This window comes from Macaca nemestrina, chromosome 5 (genome assembly GCF_043159975.1).
Source record: "Macaca nemestrina isolate mMacNem1 chromosome 5, mMacNem.hap1, whole genome shotgun sequence".
Lineage (NCBI taxonomy): Eukaryota > Metazoa > Chordata > Mammalia > Primates > Cercopithecidae > Macaca > Macaca nemestrina.
The window spans coordinates 61,621,798-61,640,546 of NC_092129.1; positions in this window are offsets into that span (position 1 = coordinate 61,621,798).

Sequence of the window (18,749 nt, forward strand, 5' to 3'; positions counted from 1 at the left end):
TGTGTGCTGTGAAATCATCTCAGAGAGTTACAGCTTTCCCCTCAAGAAGCCGTTCGCTAAGACAGTTCTCGTGAAATTGGCAAAGTGATATTTGGAAGCCCATAGAGGGGTATGGTGAAAAAGGAAATATCCTCAGATGAAATCTTGAAAGAAGCTTTCTGAGAAACTGCTTAGTGTTTCGTTAATTCATCTCACAGAGTTACATCTGTATTTCGTGGATCTCTTTGCTAGCCTTATTTCTGTGGAATCTGAGAACAGATATTTCGGATCCCTTTGATGACTATAGGGCCAAAGGAAATATCCTCCGATAACAAAGAGAAAGAAGCTTTCTGAGAAACTTCTTTGTGTTCTGTGAAATCATCTCACAGAGTTACAGCTTTCCCCTCAAGAAGCCTTTCGCTAAGACAGTTCTTGTGTAATTGGGAAAGTGATATTTGGAAGCCCATAGAGGGCTATGGTGAAAAAGAAAATATCCTCAGATGAAATCTGGAAAGAAGATTTCTGAGAAACTGCTTAGTGTTCTGTTAATTCATCTGACATAGTTACATCTATATTTCGTGGATTTCTTTGCTAGCCTTATTTCTGTGGAATCTGAGAACAGATATTTCGGATCACTTTAAAGTCTATAGGGCCAAAGGAAATATCCTCCGATAACAAAGAGAAAGAGGCTTTCTCAGAAACTTCTTTGTGTTCTGTGAAATCATCTCACAGAGTTACAGGTTTCCCCTCAAGAAGCCTTTCGCTAAGACAGTTCTTGTGGAAATGGCAAAGTGATATTTGGAAGCCCATAGAGGGCTATGGTGAAAAAGGAAATATACTCAGATGAAATCTGGAAAGAAGCTTTCTGAGAAACTGCTTAGTGTTCTGTTAATTCATCTCACAGAGTTACACCTTTATTTCGTGGATCTCTTTGCTAGCCTAATTTCCGTGGAATCTGAGAACAGATATTTCGGATCCCTTTGAAGACTATAGGGCCAAAGGAAATATCCTCCGATAACAAAGAGAAAGAAGCTTTCTGAGAAACTTCTTTGTGTTCTGTGAAATCATCTCACAGAGTTACAATTTTCCCCTCAAGAAGCCTTTCGCTAAGACAGTTCTCGTGAAATTGGCAAAGTGATATTTGGAAGCCCATAGAGGGGTATGGTGAAAAAGGAAATATCCTCAGATGAAATCTTGAAAGAAGCTTTCTGAGAAACTGCTTAGTGTTTCGTTAATTCATCTCACAGAGTTACATCTGTATTTCGTGGATCTCTTTGCTAGCCTTATTTCTGTGGAATCTGAGAACAGATATTTCGGATCCCTTTGAAGACTATAGGGCCAAAGGAAATATCCTCCGATAACAAAGAGAAAGAAGCTTTCTGAGAAACTTCTTTGTGTTCTGTGAAATCATCTCACAGAGTTACAGCTTTCCCCTCAAGAAGCCTTTCGCTAAGACAGTTCTTGTGGAATTGGCAAAGTGATATTTGGAAGCCCATAGAGGGCTATGGTGAAAGAGGAAATATCCTCAGATGAAATCTGGAAAGAAGCTTTCTGAGAAACTGCTTAGTGTTCTGTTAATTCATCTGACATATTTACATCTATATTTCGTGGATCTCTTTGCTAGCCTTATTTCTGTGGAATCTGAGAACAGATATTTCGGATCCCTTTAAAGTCTATAGGGCCAAAGGAAATGTCCTCCGATAACAAAGAGAAAGAGGCTTTCTCAGAAACTTCTTTGTGTTCTGTGAAATCATCTCACATAGTTACAGGTTTCCCCTCAATAAGCCTTTCGCTAAGACAGTTCTTGTGGAATTGGCAAAGTGATATTTGGAAGCCCATAGAGGGTTATGGTGAAAAAGGAAATATCCTCAGATGAAATCTGGAAAGAAGCTTTCTGAGAAACTGCTTAGTGTTCTGTTAATTCATCTCACAGAGTTACATCTGTATTTCGTGGATCTCTTTGCTAGCCTTATTTCTGTGGAATCTGAGAACAGATATTTCGGATCCATTTGAAGACTGTAGGGCCAAAGGAAATATCCTCCGATAACAAAGAGAAAGAAGCCTTCTGAGAAACTTCTTTGAGTTCTGTGAAATCATCTCACAGAGTTACAGCTTTCACCTCAAGAAGCCTTTCGCTAAGACAGTTCTTGTGGAATTGGCAAAGTGATATTTGGAAGCCCATAGAGGGCTATGGTTAGAAAGGAAATATCCTCAGATGAAATCTGGAAAGAAGCTATCTGAGAAACTGCTTAGTGTTCTGATAATTCATCTCACAGATTTACATCTATATTTCGTGGATCTCTTTGCTAGCCTTATTTCTGTGGAATCTGAGAACAGATATTTCGGATCCCTTTGAAGACTATAGGGTCAAAGGAAATATCCTCCGATAACAAAGAGAAAGAAGCTTTCTGAGAAACTTCTTTGTGTTCTGTGAAATCATCTCACAGAGTTACAGCTTTCCCCTTAAGAAGCCTTTCGCTAAGACAGTTCTTGTGGAATTGGCAAAGTGATACTTGGAAGCCCATAGAGGGCTATGGTGAGAAAGGAAATATCCTCAGATGAAATCTGGAAAGAAGCTTTCTGAGAAACTGCTTAGTGTTCTGTTAATTCGTCTCACAGAGTTACATCTGTGTTTCGTGGATCTCTTTGCTAGCCTTATTTCTGTGGAATCTGAGAACAGATATTTCGGATCCCTTTGAAGACTATAGGGCCAAAGGAAATATCCTCCGATAACAAAGAGAAAGAAGCTTTCTGAGAAACTTCTTTGTGTTCTGTGAAATCATCTCACAGAGTTACAGCTTTCCCCTCAAGAAGTCTTTCGCTAAGACAGTTCTTGCGGAATAGGCAAAGTGATATTTGGAAGCCCATAGAGGGCTATGGTGAAAAAGGAAATATCCTCAGATGAAATCTGGAAAGAAGCTTTGTGAGAACCTGCTTAGTGTTTTGTTAATTCATCTCACAGAGTTACATCTGTATTTCGTGGATCTATTTGCTAGCCTTATTTCTGTGGAATCTGAGAACAGATATTTCGGATCCCTTTAAAGTCTATAGGGCCAAAGGAAATGTCCTCCGATAACAAAGAGAAAGAGGCTTTCTCAGAAACTTCTTTGTGTTCTGTGAAATCATCTCACATAGTTACAGGTTTCCCCTCAAGAAGCCTTTCGCTAAGACAGTTCTTGTGGAATTGGCAAAGTGATATTTGGAAGCCCATAGAGGGTTATGGTGAAAAAGGAAATATCCTCAGATGAAATCTGGAAAGAAGCTTTCTGAGAAACTGCTTAGTGTTCTGTTAATTGATCTCACAGAGTTACATCTGTATTTCGTGGATCTCTTTGCTAGCCTTATTTCTGTGGAATCTGAGAACAGATATTTCGGATCCATTTGAAGACTGTAGGGCCAAAGGAAATATCCTCCGATAACAAAGAGAAAGAAGCCTTCTGAGAAACTTCTTTGAGTTCTGTGAAATCATCTCACAGAGTTACAGCTGTCACCTCAAGCAGCCTTTCGCTAAGACAGTTCTTGTGGAATTGGCAAAGTGATATTTGGAAGCCCATAGAGGGCTATGGTTAGAAAGGAAATATCCTCAGATGAAATCTGGAAAGAAGCTATCTGAGAAACTGCTTAGTGTTCTGTTAATTCATCTCACAGATTTACATCTATATTTCGTGGATCTCTTTGCTATCCTTATTTCTGTGGAATCTGAGAACAGATATTTCGGATCCCTTTGAAGACTATAGGGTCAAAGGAAATATCCTCCGATAACAAAGAGAAAGAAGCTTTCTGAGAAACTTCTTTGTGTTCTGTGAAATCATCTCACAGAGTTACAGCTTTCCCCTTAAGAAGCCTTTCGCTAAGACAGTTCTTGTGGAATTGGCAAAGTGATACTTGGAAGCCCATAGAGGGCTATTGTGAGAAAGGAAATATCCTCAGATGAAATCTGGAAAGAAGCTTTCTGAGAAACTGCTTAGTGTTCTGTTAATTCGTCTCACAGAGTTACATCTGTGTTTCGTGGATCTCTTTGCTAGCCTTATTTCTGTGGAATCTGAGAACAGATATTTCGGATCCCTTTGAAGACTATAGGGCCAAAGGAAATATCCTCCGATAACAAAGAGAAAGAAGCTTTCTGAGAAACTTCTTTGTGTTCTGTGAAATCATCTCACAGAGTTACAGCTTTCCCCTCAAGAAGTCTTTCGCTAAGACAGTTCTTGTGGAATAGGCAAAGTGATATTTGGAAGCCCATAGAGGGCTATGGTGAAAAAGGAAATATCCTCAGATGAAATCTGGAAAGAAGCTTTGTGAGAACCTGCTTAGTGTTTTGTTAATTCATCTCACAGAGTTACATCTGTATTTCGTGAATCTATTTGCTAGCCTTATTTCTGTGGAATATGAGAGCAGATATTTCGGAACCCTTTGAAGACTATAGGGCCAAAGGAAATATCCTCCGATAACAAAGAGAAAGAAGCTTTCTGAGAAACTTCTTTGTGTTTTGTGAAATCATCTCACAGAGTTACAGCTTTCCCTTCAAGAAGCCTATCGCTAAGACAGTTCTTGTGGAATTGGCAAAGTGATATTTGGAAAACCATAGAGGGCTATTTTGAAAAAGGAAATATCCTCATATGAAATCTGGAAAGAAGATTTCTGAGAAACTGTTTAGTTTTCCATTAATTCATCTCACAGAGTTACACCTGTATTTCGTGGATCTCTTTGCTAGCGTTATTTCTGTGGAATCTGAGAACAGATATTTCGGATCCCTTTGAAGACTATAGGGCCAAAGGAAATATCCTCAGATAACAAAGAGAAAGAAGCTTTCTGAGAAACATCTTTGTGTTCTGTGAATTCATCTCACAGAGTTACATCTATATTTCGTGGATCTCTTTGCTAGCCTTATTTCTGTGGAATCTGAGAACAGATATTTCGGATCCCTTTAAAGTCTATAGGGCCAAAGGAAATATCCTCCGATAACAAAGAGAAAGAAGCTTTCTGAGAAACTTCTTTGTGTTCTGTGAAATCATCTCACAGAGTTACAGGTTTCCCCTCAAGAAGCCTTTCGCTAAGACAGTTCTTGTGGAATTGGCAAAGTGATATTTGGAAGCCCATAGAGGGCTATGGTGAGAAAGAAAATATCCTCAGATGAAATCTGGAAAGAAGCTATCTGAGAAACTGCTTAGTGTTCGGTTAATTCATCTCACAGAGTTACATCTGTATTTCTTGGATCTCTTTGCTAGCCTTATTTCTGTGGAATCTGAGAACAGATATTTCGGAACCCTTTGAAGACTATAGGATCAAAGGAAATATCCTCCGATAACAAAGAGAAAGAAGCTTTCTGAGAAACTTCTTTGTGTTCTGTGAAATAATCTCACAGAATTACAGCTTTCCCCTTAAAAATCCTTTCGCTAAGACAGTTCTCGTGGAATTGGCAAAGTGATATTTGGAAGCCCATAGAGGGCTATGGTGAGAAACGAAATATCCTCAGATGAAATCTGGAAAGAAGCTTTCTGAGAATCTGCTTAGTGTTCTGTTAATTCATCTCACAGAGTTACATCTGTATTTCGTGGATCTCTTTGCTAGCCTTATTTCTGTGGAATCTGAGAACAGATATTTCGGATCCCTTTGAAGACTATAGGGCCAAAGGAAATATCCTCCGATAACAAAGAGAAAGAAGTTTTCTGAGAAACTTCTTTGAGTTCTGTGAAATCATCTCACAGAGTTACAGGTTTCCCCTCAGGAAGTCTTTTGCTAAGACAGTTCTCGTGAAATTGGCAAAGTGATATTTGGAAACCCATAAAGGGGTATGGTGAAAAAGGAAATATCCTCAGATGAAATCCTGAAAGAAGCTATCTGAGAAACTGCTTAGTGTTTCATTAATTCATCTCACAGAGTTACATCTGTATTTCGTGGATCTCTTTGCTAGCCTTATTTCTGTGGAATCTGAGAACACATATTTCGGATCCCTTTGAAGACTATAGGGCCAAAGGAAATATCCTCCGATTACAAAGAGAAAGAAGCTTTCTGAGAAACATCTTTGTGTTCTGTGAAATCATCTCACAGAGTTACAGCTTTCCCCTCAAAAAGCCTTTCGCTAAGACAGTTCTCGTGGAATTTGCAAAGTGATATTTGGAAGGCCATAGAGCTCTACGGTGAGAAAGGAAATATCCTCAGATGAAATCTGGAAGGAAGCTTTCTGAGAAACTGCTTAGTGTTTCGTTAGTTCATTTCACAGAGTTACATCTGTATTTCGTGGATCTCTTTGCTAGCTTTATTTCTGTGGAATCTGAGAACAGATATTTCGGATCACTTTGAAGACTATAGGGCCAAAGGAAATATCCTCCGATAACAAAGAGAAAGAAGCTTTCTCAGAAACTTCTTTGTGTTCTGTGAAATCATGTCACAGAGTTACAGCTTTCCCCTAAAGAAGCCTTTCGCTAAGACAGTTCTCGTGGAATTGGCAAAGTGATATTTGGAAGCCTATAGAGGGCTAGGGTGAGAAAGGAAATATCCTCAGATGAAATCTGGAAAGAAGCTTTCTGAGAAACTGCTTAGTGTTCTGTTAATTCATCTCACAGAGTTACATCTGTATTTCGTGGATCTCTTTGCTAGCCTTATTTCTGTGGAATCTGAGAACAGATATTTCGGATCCCTTTGAAGACTATAGGGCCAAAGGAAATATCCTCCGATAACAAAGAGAAAGAAGCTTTCTGAGAAACTTCTTTGTGTTCTGTGAAACCATCTCACAGAGTTACAGCTTTCCCCTCAAGAAGCCTTTCGCTAAGACAGTTCTTGTGGAATTGGAAAAGTGAAATTTGGAAGCCCATAGAGGGCTATTGTGAAAAAGGAAATATCCTCAGATGAAATCTGGAAAGAAGCTTTCTGAGAAACTGCTTAGTGTTCTGTTAATTCATCTGACATAGTTACATCTGTATTTCTCGGATCTCTTTGCTATCCTTATTTCTGTGGAATCTGAGAAGAGATATTTCGGATACCTTTGAAGACTATAGGTCCAAAGGAAATATCCTCCGATAACAAAGAGAAAGAAGCTTTCTGAGAAACTTCTTTGTGTTCTGTGAAATCATCTCACAGAGTTACAGCTTTCCCCTCAAGAAGACTTTGGCTAAGACAGTTCTTGTGGAATTGGCGAAGTGATATTTGGAAACCCTTGAGGGCTATTTTGAAAAAGGAAATATCCTCAGATGAAATCTGGAAAGAATCTTTCTGAGAAACTGCTTAGTTTTCCGTTAATTCATCTCACAGAGTTACACCTGTATTTCGTGGATCTCTTTGCTAGCGTTATTTCTGTGGAATCTGAGAACAGATATTTCGGATCCCTTTGAAGACTATAGGGCCAAAGGAAATATCCTCCGATAACAAAGAGAAAGAAGCTTTCTGAGAAACTTCTTTGTGTTCTGTGAAATCATCTCACAGAGTTACAGCTTTCCCCTCAAGAAGCCTTTCGCTAAGACAGTTCTTGAGGAATTGGCAAAGTGATATTTGGAAACCCATAGAGGTCTACTTTGAAAAAGGAAATATCCTCAGATGAAATCTGGAAAGAATCTTTCTGAGAAACTGCTTAGTTTTCCATTAATTCATCTCACAGAGTTACACCTTTATTTCGTGGATCTCTTTGCTAGCCTTATTTCTGTGGAATCTGAGAACAGATATTTCGCATCCCTTTAAAGTCTATAGGGCCAAATGAAATATCTTCCGATAACGAAGAGAAAGAAGCTTTCTGAGAAACTTCTTTGTGTGCTGTGAAATCATCTCAGAGAGTTACAGCTTTCCCCTCAAGAAGCCGTTCGCTAAGACAGTTCTTGTGGAATTTGCGAAGTGATATTTGGAAGCCCATAGAGGGCTATGGTGAAAAAGGAAATATCCTCAGATGAAATCTGGAAAGAAGCTTTCGGAGAAACTGCTTAGTGTTCTGTTAATTCATCTCACAGAGTTACATCTGTATTTCGTGGATCTCTTTGCTAGCCTTATTTCTGTGGAATCTGAGAACAGATTTTTCGGATCCCTTTAAAGTCTATAGGGCCAAAGGAAATATCCTCCGATAACAAAGATAAAGAAAGTTTCTGAGAAACTTCTTTGTGTTCTCTGAAATCATCTCAGAGAGTTACAGGTTTCCCTCAAGAAGCCTTTCGCTAAGACAGTTCCTGTGGTAATGGCAAATTGATATTTGGAAGCCCATAGAGGGCTATGGTGAAAAAGGAAATATACTCAGATGAAATCTGGAAAGAAGCTTTCTGAGAAACTGCTTAGTGTTCTGTTAATTCATCTCACAGAGTTACATCTTTATTTCGTGGATCTCTTTGCTAGCCTTTTTTCCGTGGAATCTGAGAATAGATATTTCGGATCCCTTTGAAGACTATAGGGCCAAAGGAAATATTCTCCGATAACAAAGAGAAAGAAGCTTTCAGAGAAACTTCTTTGTGTTCTGTGAAATCATCTCACAGAGTTACAGTTTTCCCCTCAAGAAGCCTTTCGCTAAGACAGTTCTCGTGAAATTGGCAAAGTGATATTTGGAAGCCCATAGAGGGGTATGGTGAAAAAGGAAATATCCTCAGATGAAATCTGGAAAGAAGCTTTCTGAGAAACTGCTTAGTGTTCTGTTAATTCATCTCACAGAGTTACATCTGTATGTCGTGGATCTCTTTGCTAGCCTTATTTCTGTGGAATCTGAGAACAGATATTTCGGATCCCTTTAAAGTCTATAGGGCCAAATGAAATATCCTCCGATAACGAAGAGAAAGAAGCTTTCTGAGAAACTTCTTTGTGTTCTCTGAAATCATCTCAGAGAGTTACAGCTTTGCCCTCAAGAAGCCGTTCGCTAAGACAGTTCTTGTGGAATTGGCAAAGTGATATTTGGAAGCCCATAGAGGGCTATGGTGAAAAAGGAAATATCCTCAGATGAAATCTGGAAAGAAGCTTTCTGAGAAACTGCTTAGTGTTCTGTTAATTCATCTCGCAGAGTTACATCTGTATTTCGTGGATCTCTTTGCTAGCCTTATTTCTGTGGAATCTGAGAACAGATTTTTCGGATCCCTTTAAAGTCTATAGGGCCAAAGGAAATATCCTCCGATAACAAAGATAAAGAAAGTTTCTGAGAAACTTCTTTGTGTTCTCTGAAATCATCTCAGAGAGTTACAGGTTTCCCTCAAGAAGCCTTTCGCTAAGACAGTTCTTGTGGTAATGGCAAATTGATATTTGGAAGCCCATAGAGGGCTATGGTGAAAAAGGAAATATACTCAGATGAAATCTGGAAAGAAGCTTTCTGAGAAACTGCTTAGTGTTCTGTTAATTCATCTCACAGAGTTACATCTCTATTTCGTGGATCTCTTTCCTAGCCTTTTTTCCGTGGAATCTGAGAATAGATATTTCGGATCCCTTTGAAGACTATAGGGCCAAAGGAAATATCCTCCGATAACAAAGAGAAAGAAGCTTTCAGAGAAACTTCTTTGTGTTCTGTGAAATCATCTCACAGAGTTACAGTTTTCCCCTCAAGAAGCCTTTCGCTAAGACAGTTCTCGTGAAATTGGCAAAGTGATATTTGGAAGCCCATAGAGGGGTATGGTGAAAAAGGAAATATCCTCAGATGAAATCTGGAAAGAAGCTTTCTGAGAAACTGCTTAGTGTTCTGTTAATTCATCTCACAGAGTTACATCTGTATTTCGTGGATCTCTTTGCTAGCCTTATTTCTGTGGAATCTGAGAACAGATATTTCGGATCCCTTTAAAGTCTATAGGGCCAAATGAAATATCCTCCGATAACGAAGAGAAAGAAGCTTTCTGAGAAACTTCTTTGTGTTCTGTGAAATCATCTCAGAGAGTTACAGCTTTCCACTCAAGAAGCCGTTCGCTAAGACAGTTCTTGTGGAATTGGCAAAGTGATATTTGGAAGCCCATAGAGGGCTATGGTGAAAAAGGAAATATCCTCAGATGAAATCTGGAAAGAAGCTTTCTGAGAAACTGCTTAGTGTTCTGTTAATTCATCTCACAGAGTTACATCTGTATTTCGTGGATCTCTTTGCTAGCCTTATTTCTGTGGAATCTGAGAACAGATTTTTCGGATCCCTTTAAAGTCTATAGGGCCAAAGGAAATATCCTGCGATAACAAAGATAAAGAAAGTTTCTGAGAAACTTCTTTGTGTTCTCTGAAATCATCTCAGAGAGTTACAGGTTTCCCTCAAGAAGCCTTTCGCTAAGACAGTTCTTGTGGAAATGGCAAAGTGATATTTGGAAGCCCATAGAGGGCTATGGTGAAAAAGGAAATATACTCAGATGAAATCTGTAAAGAAGCTTTCTGAGAAACTGCTTAGTGTTCTGTTAATTCATCTCACAGAGTTACATCTTTATTTCGTGGATCTCTTTGCTAGCCTTATTTCTGTGGAAACTGAGAACAGATATTTCGGATCCCTTTGAAGACTATAGGGCCAAAGGAAATATCCTCCGATAACAAAGAGAAAGAAACTTTCTGAGAAACTTCTTTGTGTTCTGTGAAATCATCTCACAGAGTTACAGTTTTCCCCTCAAGAAGCCTTTCGCTAAGACAGTTCTCCTGAAATTGGCAAAGTGATATTTGGAAGCCCATAGAGGGGTATGGTGAAAAAGGAAATATCCTCAGATGAAATCTTGAAAGAAGCTTTCTGAGAAACTGCTTAGTGTTTCGTTAATTCATCTCACAGAGTTACATCTGTATTTCGTGGATCTCTTTGCTAGCCTTATTTCTGTGGAATCTGAGAACAGATATTTCGGATCCCTTTGAAGACTATAGGGCCAAAGGAAATATCCTCCGATAACAAAGAGAAAGAAGCTTTCTGAGAAACTTCTTTGTGTTCTGTGAAATCATCTCACAGAGTTACAGCTTTCCCCTCAAGAAGCCTTTCGCTAAGACAGTTCTTGTGGAATTGGGAAAGTGATATTTGGAAGCTCATGGAGGGGTATGGTGAAAAAGGAAATATCCTCAGATGAAATCTGGAAAGAAGTTTTCTGAGAAACTGCTTAGTGTTCTGTTAATTCATCTGACATAGTTACATCTATATTTCGTGGATTTCTTTGCTAGCCTTATTTCTGTGGAATCTGAGAACAGATATTTCGGATCACTTTAAAGTCTATAGGGCCAAAGGAAATATCCTCCGATAACAAAGAGAAAGAGGCTTTCTCAGAAACTTCTTTGTGTTCTGTGAAATCATCTCACAGAGTTACAGGTTTCCCCTCAAGAAGCCTTTCGCTAAGACAGTTCTTGTGGAATTGGCAAAGTGATATTTGGAAGCCCATAGAGGGTTATGGTGTAAAAGGAAATATCCTCAGATGAAATCTGGAAAGAAGCTTTCTGAGAAACTGCTTAGTGTTCTGTTAATTCATCTCACAGAGTTACATCTGTATTTCGTGGATCTCTTTGCTAGCCTTATTTCTGTGGAATCTGAGAACAGATATTTCGGATCCCTTTAAAGTCTATAGGGCCAAATGAAATATCCTCCGATAACGAAGAGAAAGAAGCTTTCTGAGAAACTTCTTTGTGTTCTGTGAAATCATCTCAGAGAGTTACAGCTTTCCCCTCAAGAAGCCGTTCGCTAAGACAGTTTTTGTGGAATTGGCAAAGTGATATTTGGAAGCCCATAGAGGGCTATGGTGAAAAAGGAAATATCCTCAGATGAAATCTGGAAAGAAGCTTTCTGAGAAACTGCTTAGTGTTCTGTTAATTCATCTCACAGAGTTACATCTGTATTTCGTGGATCTCTTTGCTAGCCTTATTTCTGTGGAATCTGAGAACAGATTTTTCGGATCCCTTTAAAGTCTATAGGGCCAAAGGAAATATCCTGCGATAACAAAGATAAAGAAAGTTTCTGAGAAACTTCTTTGTGTTCTGTGAAATCATCTCACAGAGTTACAGTTTTCCCCTCAAGAAGCCTTTCACTAAGACAGTTCTCCTGAAATTGGCAAAGTGATATTTGGAAGCCCATAGAGGGCTATGGTGAAAAAGGAAATATCCTCAGATGAAATCTTGAAAGAAGCTTTCTGAGAAACTGCTTAGTGTTTCGTTAATTCATCTCACAGAGTTACATCTGTATTTCGTGGATCTCCTTGCTAGCCTTATTTCTGTGGAATCTGAGAACAGATATTTCGGATCCCTTTGAAGACTATAGGGCCAAAGGAAATATCCTCCGAAAACAAAGAGAAAGAAGCTTTCTGAGAAACTTCTTTGTGTTCTGTGAAATCGTCTCACAGAGTTACAGCTTTCCCCTCAAGAAGCCTTTCGCTAAGACAGTTCTTGTGGAATTGGGAAAGTGATATTTGGAAGCCCATAGAGGGCTATGGTGAAAAAGGAAATATCCTCAGATGAAATCTGGAAAGAAGCTTTCTGAGAAACTGCTTAGTGTTCTGTTAATTCATCTGACATAGTTACATCTATATTTCGTGGATCTCTTTGCTAGCCTTATTTCTGTGGAATCTGAGAACAGATATTTCGGATCCCTTTGAAGTCTATAGGGCCAAAGGAAATGTCCTCCGATAACAAAGAGAAAGAGGCTTTCTCAGAAACTTCTTTGTGTTCTGTGAAATCATCTCACAGAGTTACAGGTTTCCCCTCAAGAAGCCTTTCGCTAAGACAGTTCTTGTGGAATTGGCAAAGTGATATTTGGAAGCCCATAGAGGTTTATGGTGAAAAAGGAAATATACTCAGATGAAATCTGGAAACAAGCTTTCTGAGAAACTGCTTAGTGTTCTGTTAATTCATCTCGCAGAGTTACATCTTTATTTCGTGGATCTCTTTGCTAGCCTTTTTTCCGTGGAATCTGAGAATAGATATTTCGGATCCCTTTGAAGACTATAGGGCCAAAGGAAATATCCTCCGATAACAAAGAGAAAGAAGCTTTCAGAGAAACTTCTTTGTGTTCTGTGAAATCATCTCACAGAATTACAGTTTTCCCCTCAAGAAGCCTTTCGCTAAGACAGTTCTCGTGAAATTGGCAAAGTGATATTTGGAAGCCCATAGAGGGCTATGGTGAAAAAGGAAATATCCTCAGATGAAATCTGGAAAGAAGCTTTCTGAGAAACTGCTTAGTGTTCTGTTAATTCATCTCACAGAGTTACATCTGTATTTCGTGGATCTCTTTGCTAGCCTTATTTCTGTGGAATCTGAGAACAGATTTTTCGGATCCCTTTAAAGTCTATAGGGCCAAAGGAAATATCCTCCGATAACAAAGATAAAGAAAGTTTCTGAGAAACTTCTTTGTGTTCTCTGAAATCATCTCAGAGAGTTACAGGTTTCCCTCAAGAAGCCTTTCGCTAAGACAGTTCTTGTGGTAATGGCAAATTGATATTTGGAAGCCCATAGAGGGCTATGGTGAAAAAGGAAATATACTCAGATGAAATCTGGAAAGAAGCTTTCTGAGAAACTGCTTAGTGTTCTGTTAATTCATCTCACAGAGTTACATCTTTATTTCGTGGATCTCTTTGCTAGCCTTTTTTCCGTGGAATCTGAGAATAGATATTTCGGATCCCTTTGAAGACTATAGGGCCAAAGGAAATATCCTCCGATAACAAAGAGAAAGAAGCTTTCAGAGAAACTTCTTTGTGTTCTGTGAAATCATCTCACAGAGTTACAGTTTTCCCCTCAAGAAGCCTTTCGCTAAGACAGTTCTCGTGAAATTGGCAAAGTGATATTTGGAAGCCCATAGAGGGGTATGGTGAAAAAGGAAATATCCTCAGATGAAATCTGGAAAGAAGCTTTCTGAGAAACTGCTTAGTGTTCTGTTAATTCATCTCACAGAGTTACATCTGTATTTCGTGGATCTCTTTGCTAGCCTTATTTCTGTGGAATCTGAAAACAGATTTTTCGGATCCCTTTAAAGTCTATAGGGCCAAAGGAAATATCCTGTGATAACAAAGGTAAAGAAAGTTTCTGAGAAACTTCTTTGTGTTCTCTGAAATCATCTCAGAGAGTTACAGGTTTCCCTCAAGAAGCCTTTCGCTAAGACAGTTCTTGTGGAATTGGCAAAGTAATATTTGGAAGCCCATAGAGGGCTATGGTTAGAAAGGAAATATCCTCAGATGAAATCTGGAAAGAAGCTATCTGAGAAACTGCTTAGTGTTCTGTTAATTCATCTCACTGATTTACATCTATATTTCGTGGATCTCTTTGCTAGCCTTATTTCTGTGGAATCTGAGAACAGATATTTCGGATCCCTTTGAAGACTATAGGGTCAAAGGAAATATCCTCCGATAACAAAGAGAAAGAAGCTTTCTGAGAAACTTCTTTGTGTTCTGTGAAATCATCTCACAGAGTTACAGCTTTCCCCTTAAGAAGCCTTTCGCTAAGACAGTTCTTGTGGAATTGGCAAAGTGATACTTGGAAGCCCATAGAGGGCTATGGTGAGAAAGGAAATATCCTCAGATGAAATCTGGAAAGAAGCTTTCTGAGAAACTGCTTAGTGTTCTGTTAATTCGTCTCACAGAGTTACATGTGTGTTTCGTGGATCTCTTTGCTAGCCTTATTTCTGTGGAATCTGAGAACAGATATTTCGGATCCCTTTGAAGACTATAGGGCCAAAGGAAATATCCTCCGATAACAAAGAGAAAGAAGCTTTCTGAGAAACTTCTTTGTGTTCTGTGAAATCATCTCACAGAGTTACAGCTTTCCCCTCAAGAAGTCTTTCGCTAAGACAGTTCTTGTGGAATAGGCAAAGTGATATTTGGAAGCCCATAGAGGGCTATGGTGAAAAAGGAAATATCCTCAGATGAAATCTGGAAAGAAGCTTTGTGAGAACCTGCTTAGTGTTTTGTTAATTCATCTCACAGAGTTACATCTGTATTTCGTGGATCTATTTGCTAGCCTTATTTCTGTGGAATATGAGAGCAGATATTTCGGAACCCTTTGAAGACTATAGGGCCAAAGGAAATATCCTCCGATAACAAAGAGAAAGAAGCTTTCTGAGAAACTTCTTTGTGTTTTGTGAAATCATCTCACAGAGTTACAGCTTTCCCCTCAAGAAGCCTTTCGCTAAGACAGTTCTTGTGGAATTGGCAAAGTGATATTTGGAAAACCATAGAGGGCTATTTTGAAAAAGGAAATATCCTCAGATGAAATCTGGAAAGAAGATTTCTGAGAAACTGTTTAGTTTTCCATTAATTCATCTCACAGAGTTACACCTGTATTTCGTGGATCTCTTTGCTAGCGTTATTTCTGTGGAATCTGAGAACAGATATTTCGGATCCCTTTGAAGACTATAGGGCCAAAGGAAATATCCTCCGATAACAAAGAGAAAGAAGCTTTCTGAGAAACATCTTTGTGTTCTGTGAATTCATCTCACAGAGTTACATCTATATTTCGTGGATCTCTTTGCTAGCCTTATTTCTGTGGAATCTGAGAACAGATATTTCGGATCCCTTTGAAGACTATAGGGCCAAAGGAAATATCCTCCGATTACAAAGAGAAAGAAGCTTTCTGAGAAACATCTTTGTGTTCTGTGAAATCATCTCACAGAGTTACAGTTTTCCCCTCAAAAAGCCTTTCGCTAAGACAGTTCTCGTGGAATTTGGAAAGTGATATTTGGAAGGCCATAGAGCTCTACGGTGAGAAAGGAAATATCCTCAGATGAAATCTGGAAGGAAGCTTTCTGAGAAACTGCTTAGTGTTTCGTTAATTCATTTCACAGAGTTACATCTGTATTTCGTGGATCTCTTTGCTAGCCTTATTTCTGTGGAATCTGAGAACAGATATTTCGGATCCCTTTGAAGACTATAGGGCCAAAGGAAATATCCTCCGATAACAAAGAGAAAGAAGCTTTCTCAGAAACTTCTTTGTGTTCTATGAAATCATGTCACAGAGTTACAGCTTTCCCCTAAAGAAGCCTTTCGCTAAGACAGTTCTCGTGGAATTGGCAAAGTGATATTTGGAAGCCTATAGAGGGCTAGGGTGAGAAAGGAAATATCCTCAGATGAAATCTGGAAAGAAGCTTTCTGAGAAACTGCTTAGTGTTCTGTTAATTCATCTCACAGAGTTACATCTGTATTTCGAGGATCTCTTTGCTAGCCTTATTTCTGTGGAATCTGAGAACAGATATTTCGGATCCCTTTGAAGACTATAGGGCCAAAGGAAATATCCTCCGATAACAAAGAGAAAGAAGCTTTCTGAGAAACTTCTTTGTGTTCTGTGAAACCATCTCACAGAGTTACAGCTTACCCCTCAAGAAGCCTTTCGCTACGTCACTTCTTGTGTAACTGGCAAAGAGATATTTGGAAGCCCATAGAGGGCTATGGTGAAAAAGGAAATATCCTCAGATGAAATCTGGAAAGAAGTTTTCTGAGAAACTGCTTAGTGTTCTGTTAATTCATCTCACAGAGTTACATCTGTATTTCTTGGATCTCTTTGCTAGCCTTATTTCTGTGGAATCTGAGAACAGATATTTCGGATCCCTTTGAAGACTATAGGGCCAAAGGAAATATCCTCCGATAACAAAGAGAAAGAAGCTTTCTGAGAAACTTCTTTGTATACTGTGAAATCATGTCACAGAGTTACAGCTTTCACCTCAAGAAGCCTTTCGCTAAGACACTCCCTGTGGAATTGGCAAAGAGATATTTGGAAGGCCATAGAGGGCTATGGTGAAAAAGGAAATATCCTCAGATGAAATCTGGAAAGAAGCTTTCTGAGAAACTGCTTAGTGTTCTGTTAATTCATCTCACAGAGTTACATCTATATTACGTGGATCTCCTTGCTAGCCTTATTTCTGTGGAATCTGAGAACAGATATTTCGGATCCCTTTAAAGTCTATAGGGCCAAAGGCAATATCCTCCGATAACAAAGAGAAAGAAGCTTTCTGAGAAACTTCTTTGTGTTCTGTGAAATCATCTCACAGAGTTACAGGTTTCCCCTCAAGAAGCCTTTCGCTAAGACAGTTCTTCTGGAGTTGGCAAAGTGATATTTCGAAGCCCAGAGAGGGCTATGTTGAAAAAGAAAATATCCTCAGATGAAATCTGGAAAGAAGCTTTTTGAGAAACTGCTTACTGTTCTCTTAATTCGTCTCACAGAGTTACATCTGTATTTCGTGGATCTCTTTGCTAGCCTTATTTCTGTGGAATCTGAGAACAGATATTTCGGATCCCTTTGAAGACTATAGGGCCAAAGGAAATATCCTCCGATAACAAAGAGAAAGAAGCTTTCTGAGAAACTACTTTGTGTTCTGTGAAATCATCTCACAGAGTTACAGGTTTCCCCTCAAGAAGCCTTTCGCTAAGACACTCCCCGTGGAATAGGCAAAGAGATATTTGGAAGCCCTTAGAGGGCTATGGTGAAAAAGGAAATATCCTCAGATGAAATCTGGAAAGAAGCTTTCTGAGAAACTGCTTAGTGTTCTGTTAATTCATCTCACAGAGTTACATCTGTATGTCGTGGAACTCTTTGCTAGCCTTATTTCTGTGGAATCTGAGAACAGATATTTCGGATTCCTTTGAAGACTATAGGGCCAAAGGAGATATCCTCCGATAACAAAGAGAAAGAAGCTTTATGAGAAACTTCTTGGTGTTGTGTGAAATCATCTCACAGAGTTACAGCTTTCCCCTCAAGAAGCCTTTCGCTAAGACAGTTCTTGTGGAATTGGCAAAGTGATATTTGGAAGCCCATAGAGGGCTATGGTGAAAAAGGAAATATCCTCAGATGAAATCTGGAAAGAAGCTTTCTGAGAAACTGCTTAGTGTTCTGTTAATTCATCTCACAGAGTTACATCTATATTTCGGGGATCTCTTAGCTAGCCTTATTTCTGTGGAATCTGAGAACAGATATTTCGGATCCCTTTGAAGACTATAGGGCCAAAGGAAATATCCTCCGATAACAAAGAGAAAGAAGCTTTCTGAGAAATTTCTTGGTGTTTTGTTAATTCATCTCACAGAGTTACATCTGTATTTCGTGGATCTCTTTGCTAGCCTTATTTCTGTGGAATCTGAGAACAGATATTTCGGATCCCTTTGAAGACTATAGGGCCAAAGGAAATATCCTCCGATAACAAAGAGAAAGAAGCTTTCTGAGAAACTACTTTGTGTTCTGTGAAATCATCTCACAGAGTTACAGGTTTCCCCTCAAGAAGCCTTTCGCTAAGACACTCCCCGTGGAATAGGCAAAGAGATATTTGGAAGCCCATAGAGGGCTACGGTGAAAAAGGAAATATCCTCAGATGAAATCTGGAAAGAAGCTTACTGAGAAACTGCTTAGTTTTCTGTTAATTCATCTCACAGAGTTACATCTGTATTTCGTGGAACTCTTTGCTAGCCTTATTTCTGTGGAATCTGAGAACAGATATTTCGGATTCCTTTGAATACTATAGGGCCAAAGGAGATATCCTCCGATAACAAAGAGAAAGAAGCTTTCTGAGAAACTTCTTGGTGTTCTGTGAAATCATCTCACAGAGTTACAGCTTTCCCCTCAAGAAGCCTTTCGCTAAGACAGTTCTTGTGGAATTGGCAAAGTGATATTTGGAAGCCCATAGAGGGCTATGGTGAAAAAGGAAATATCCTCAGATGAAATCTGGAAAGAAGCTTTCTGAGAAACTGCTTAGTGTTCTGTTAATTCATCTCACAGAGTTACATCTGTATTTCTTGGATCTCTTTGCTAGCCTTATTTCTGTGGAATCTGAGAACAGATATTTCGGATCCCTTTGAAGACTATAGGGCCAAAGGAAATATCCTCCGATAACAAAGAGAAAGAAGCTTTCTGAGAAACTTCTTTGTATAATGTGAAATCATGTCACAGAGTTACAGCTTTCACCTCAAGAAGCCTTTCGCTAAGAC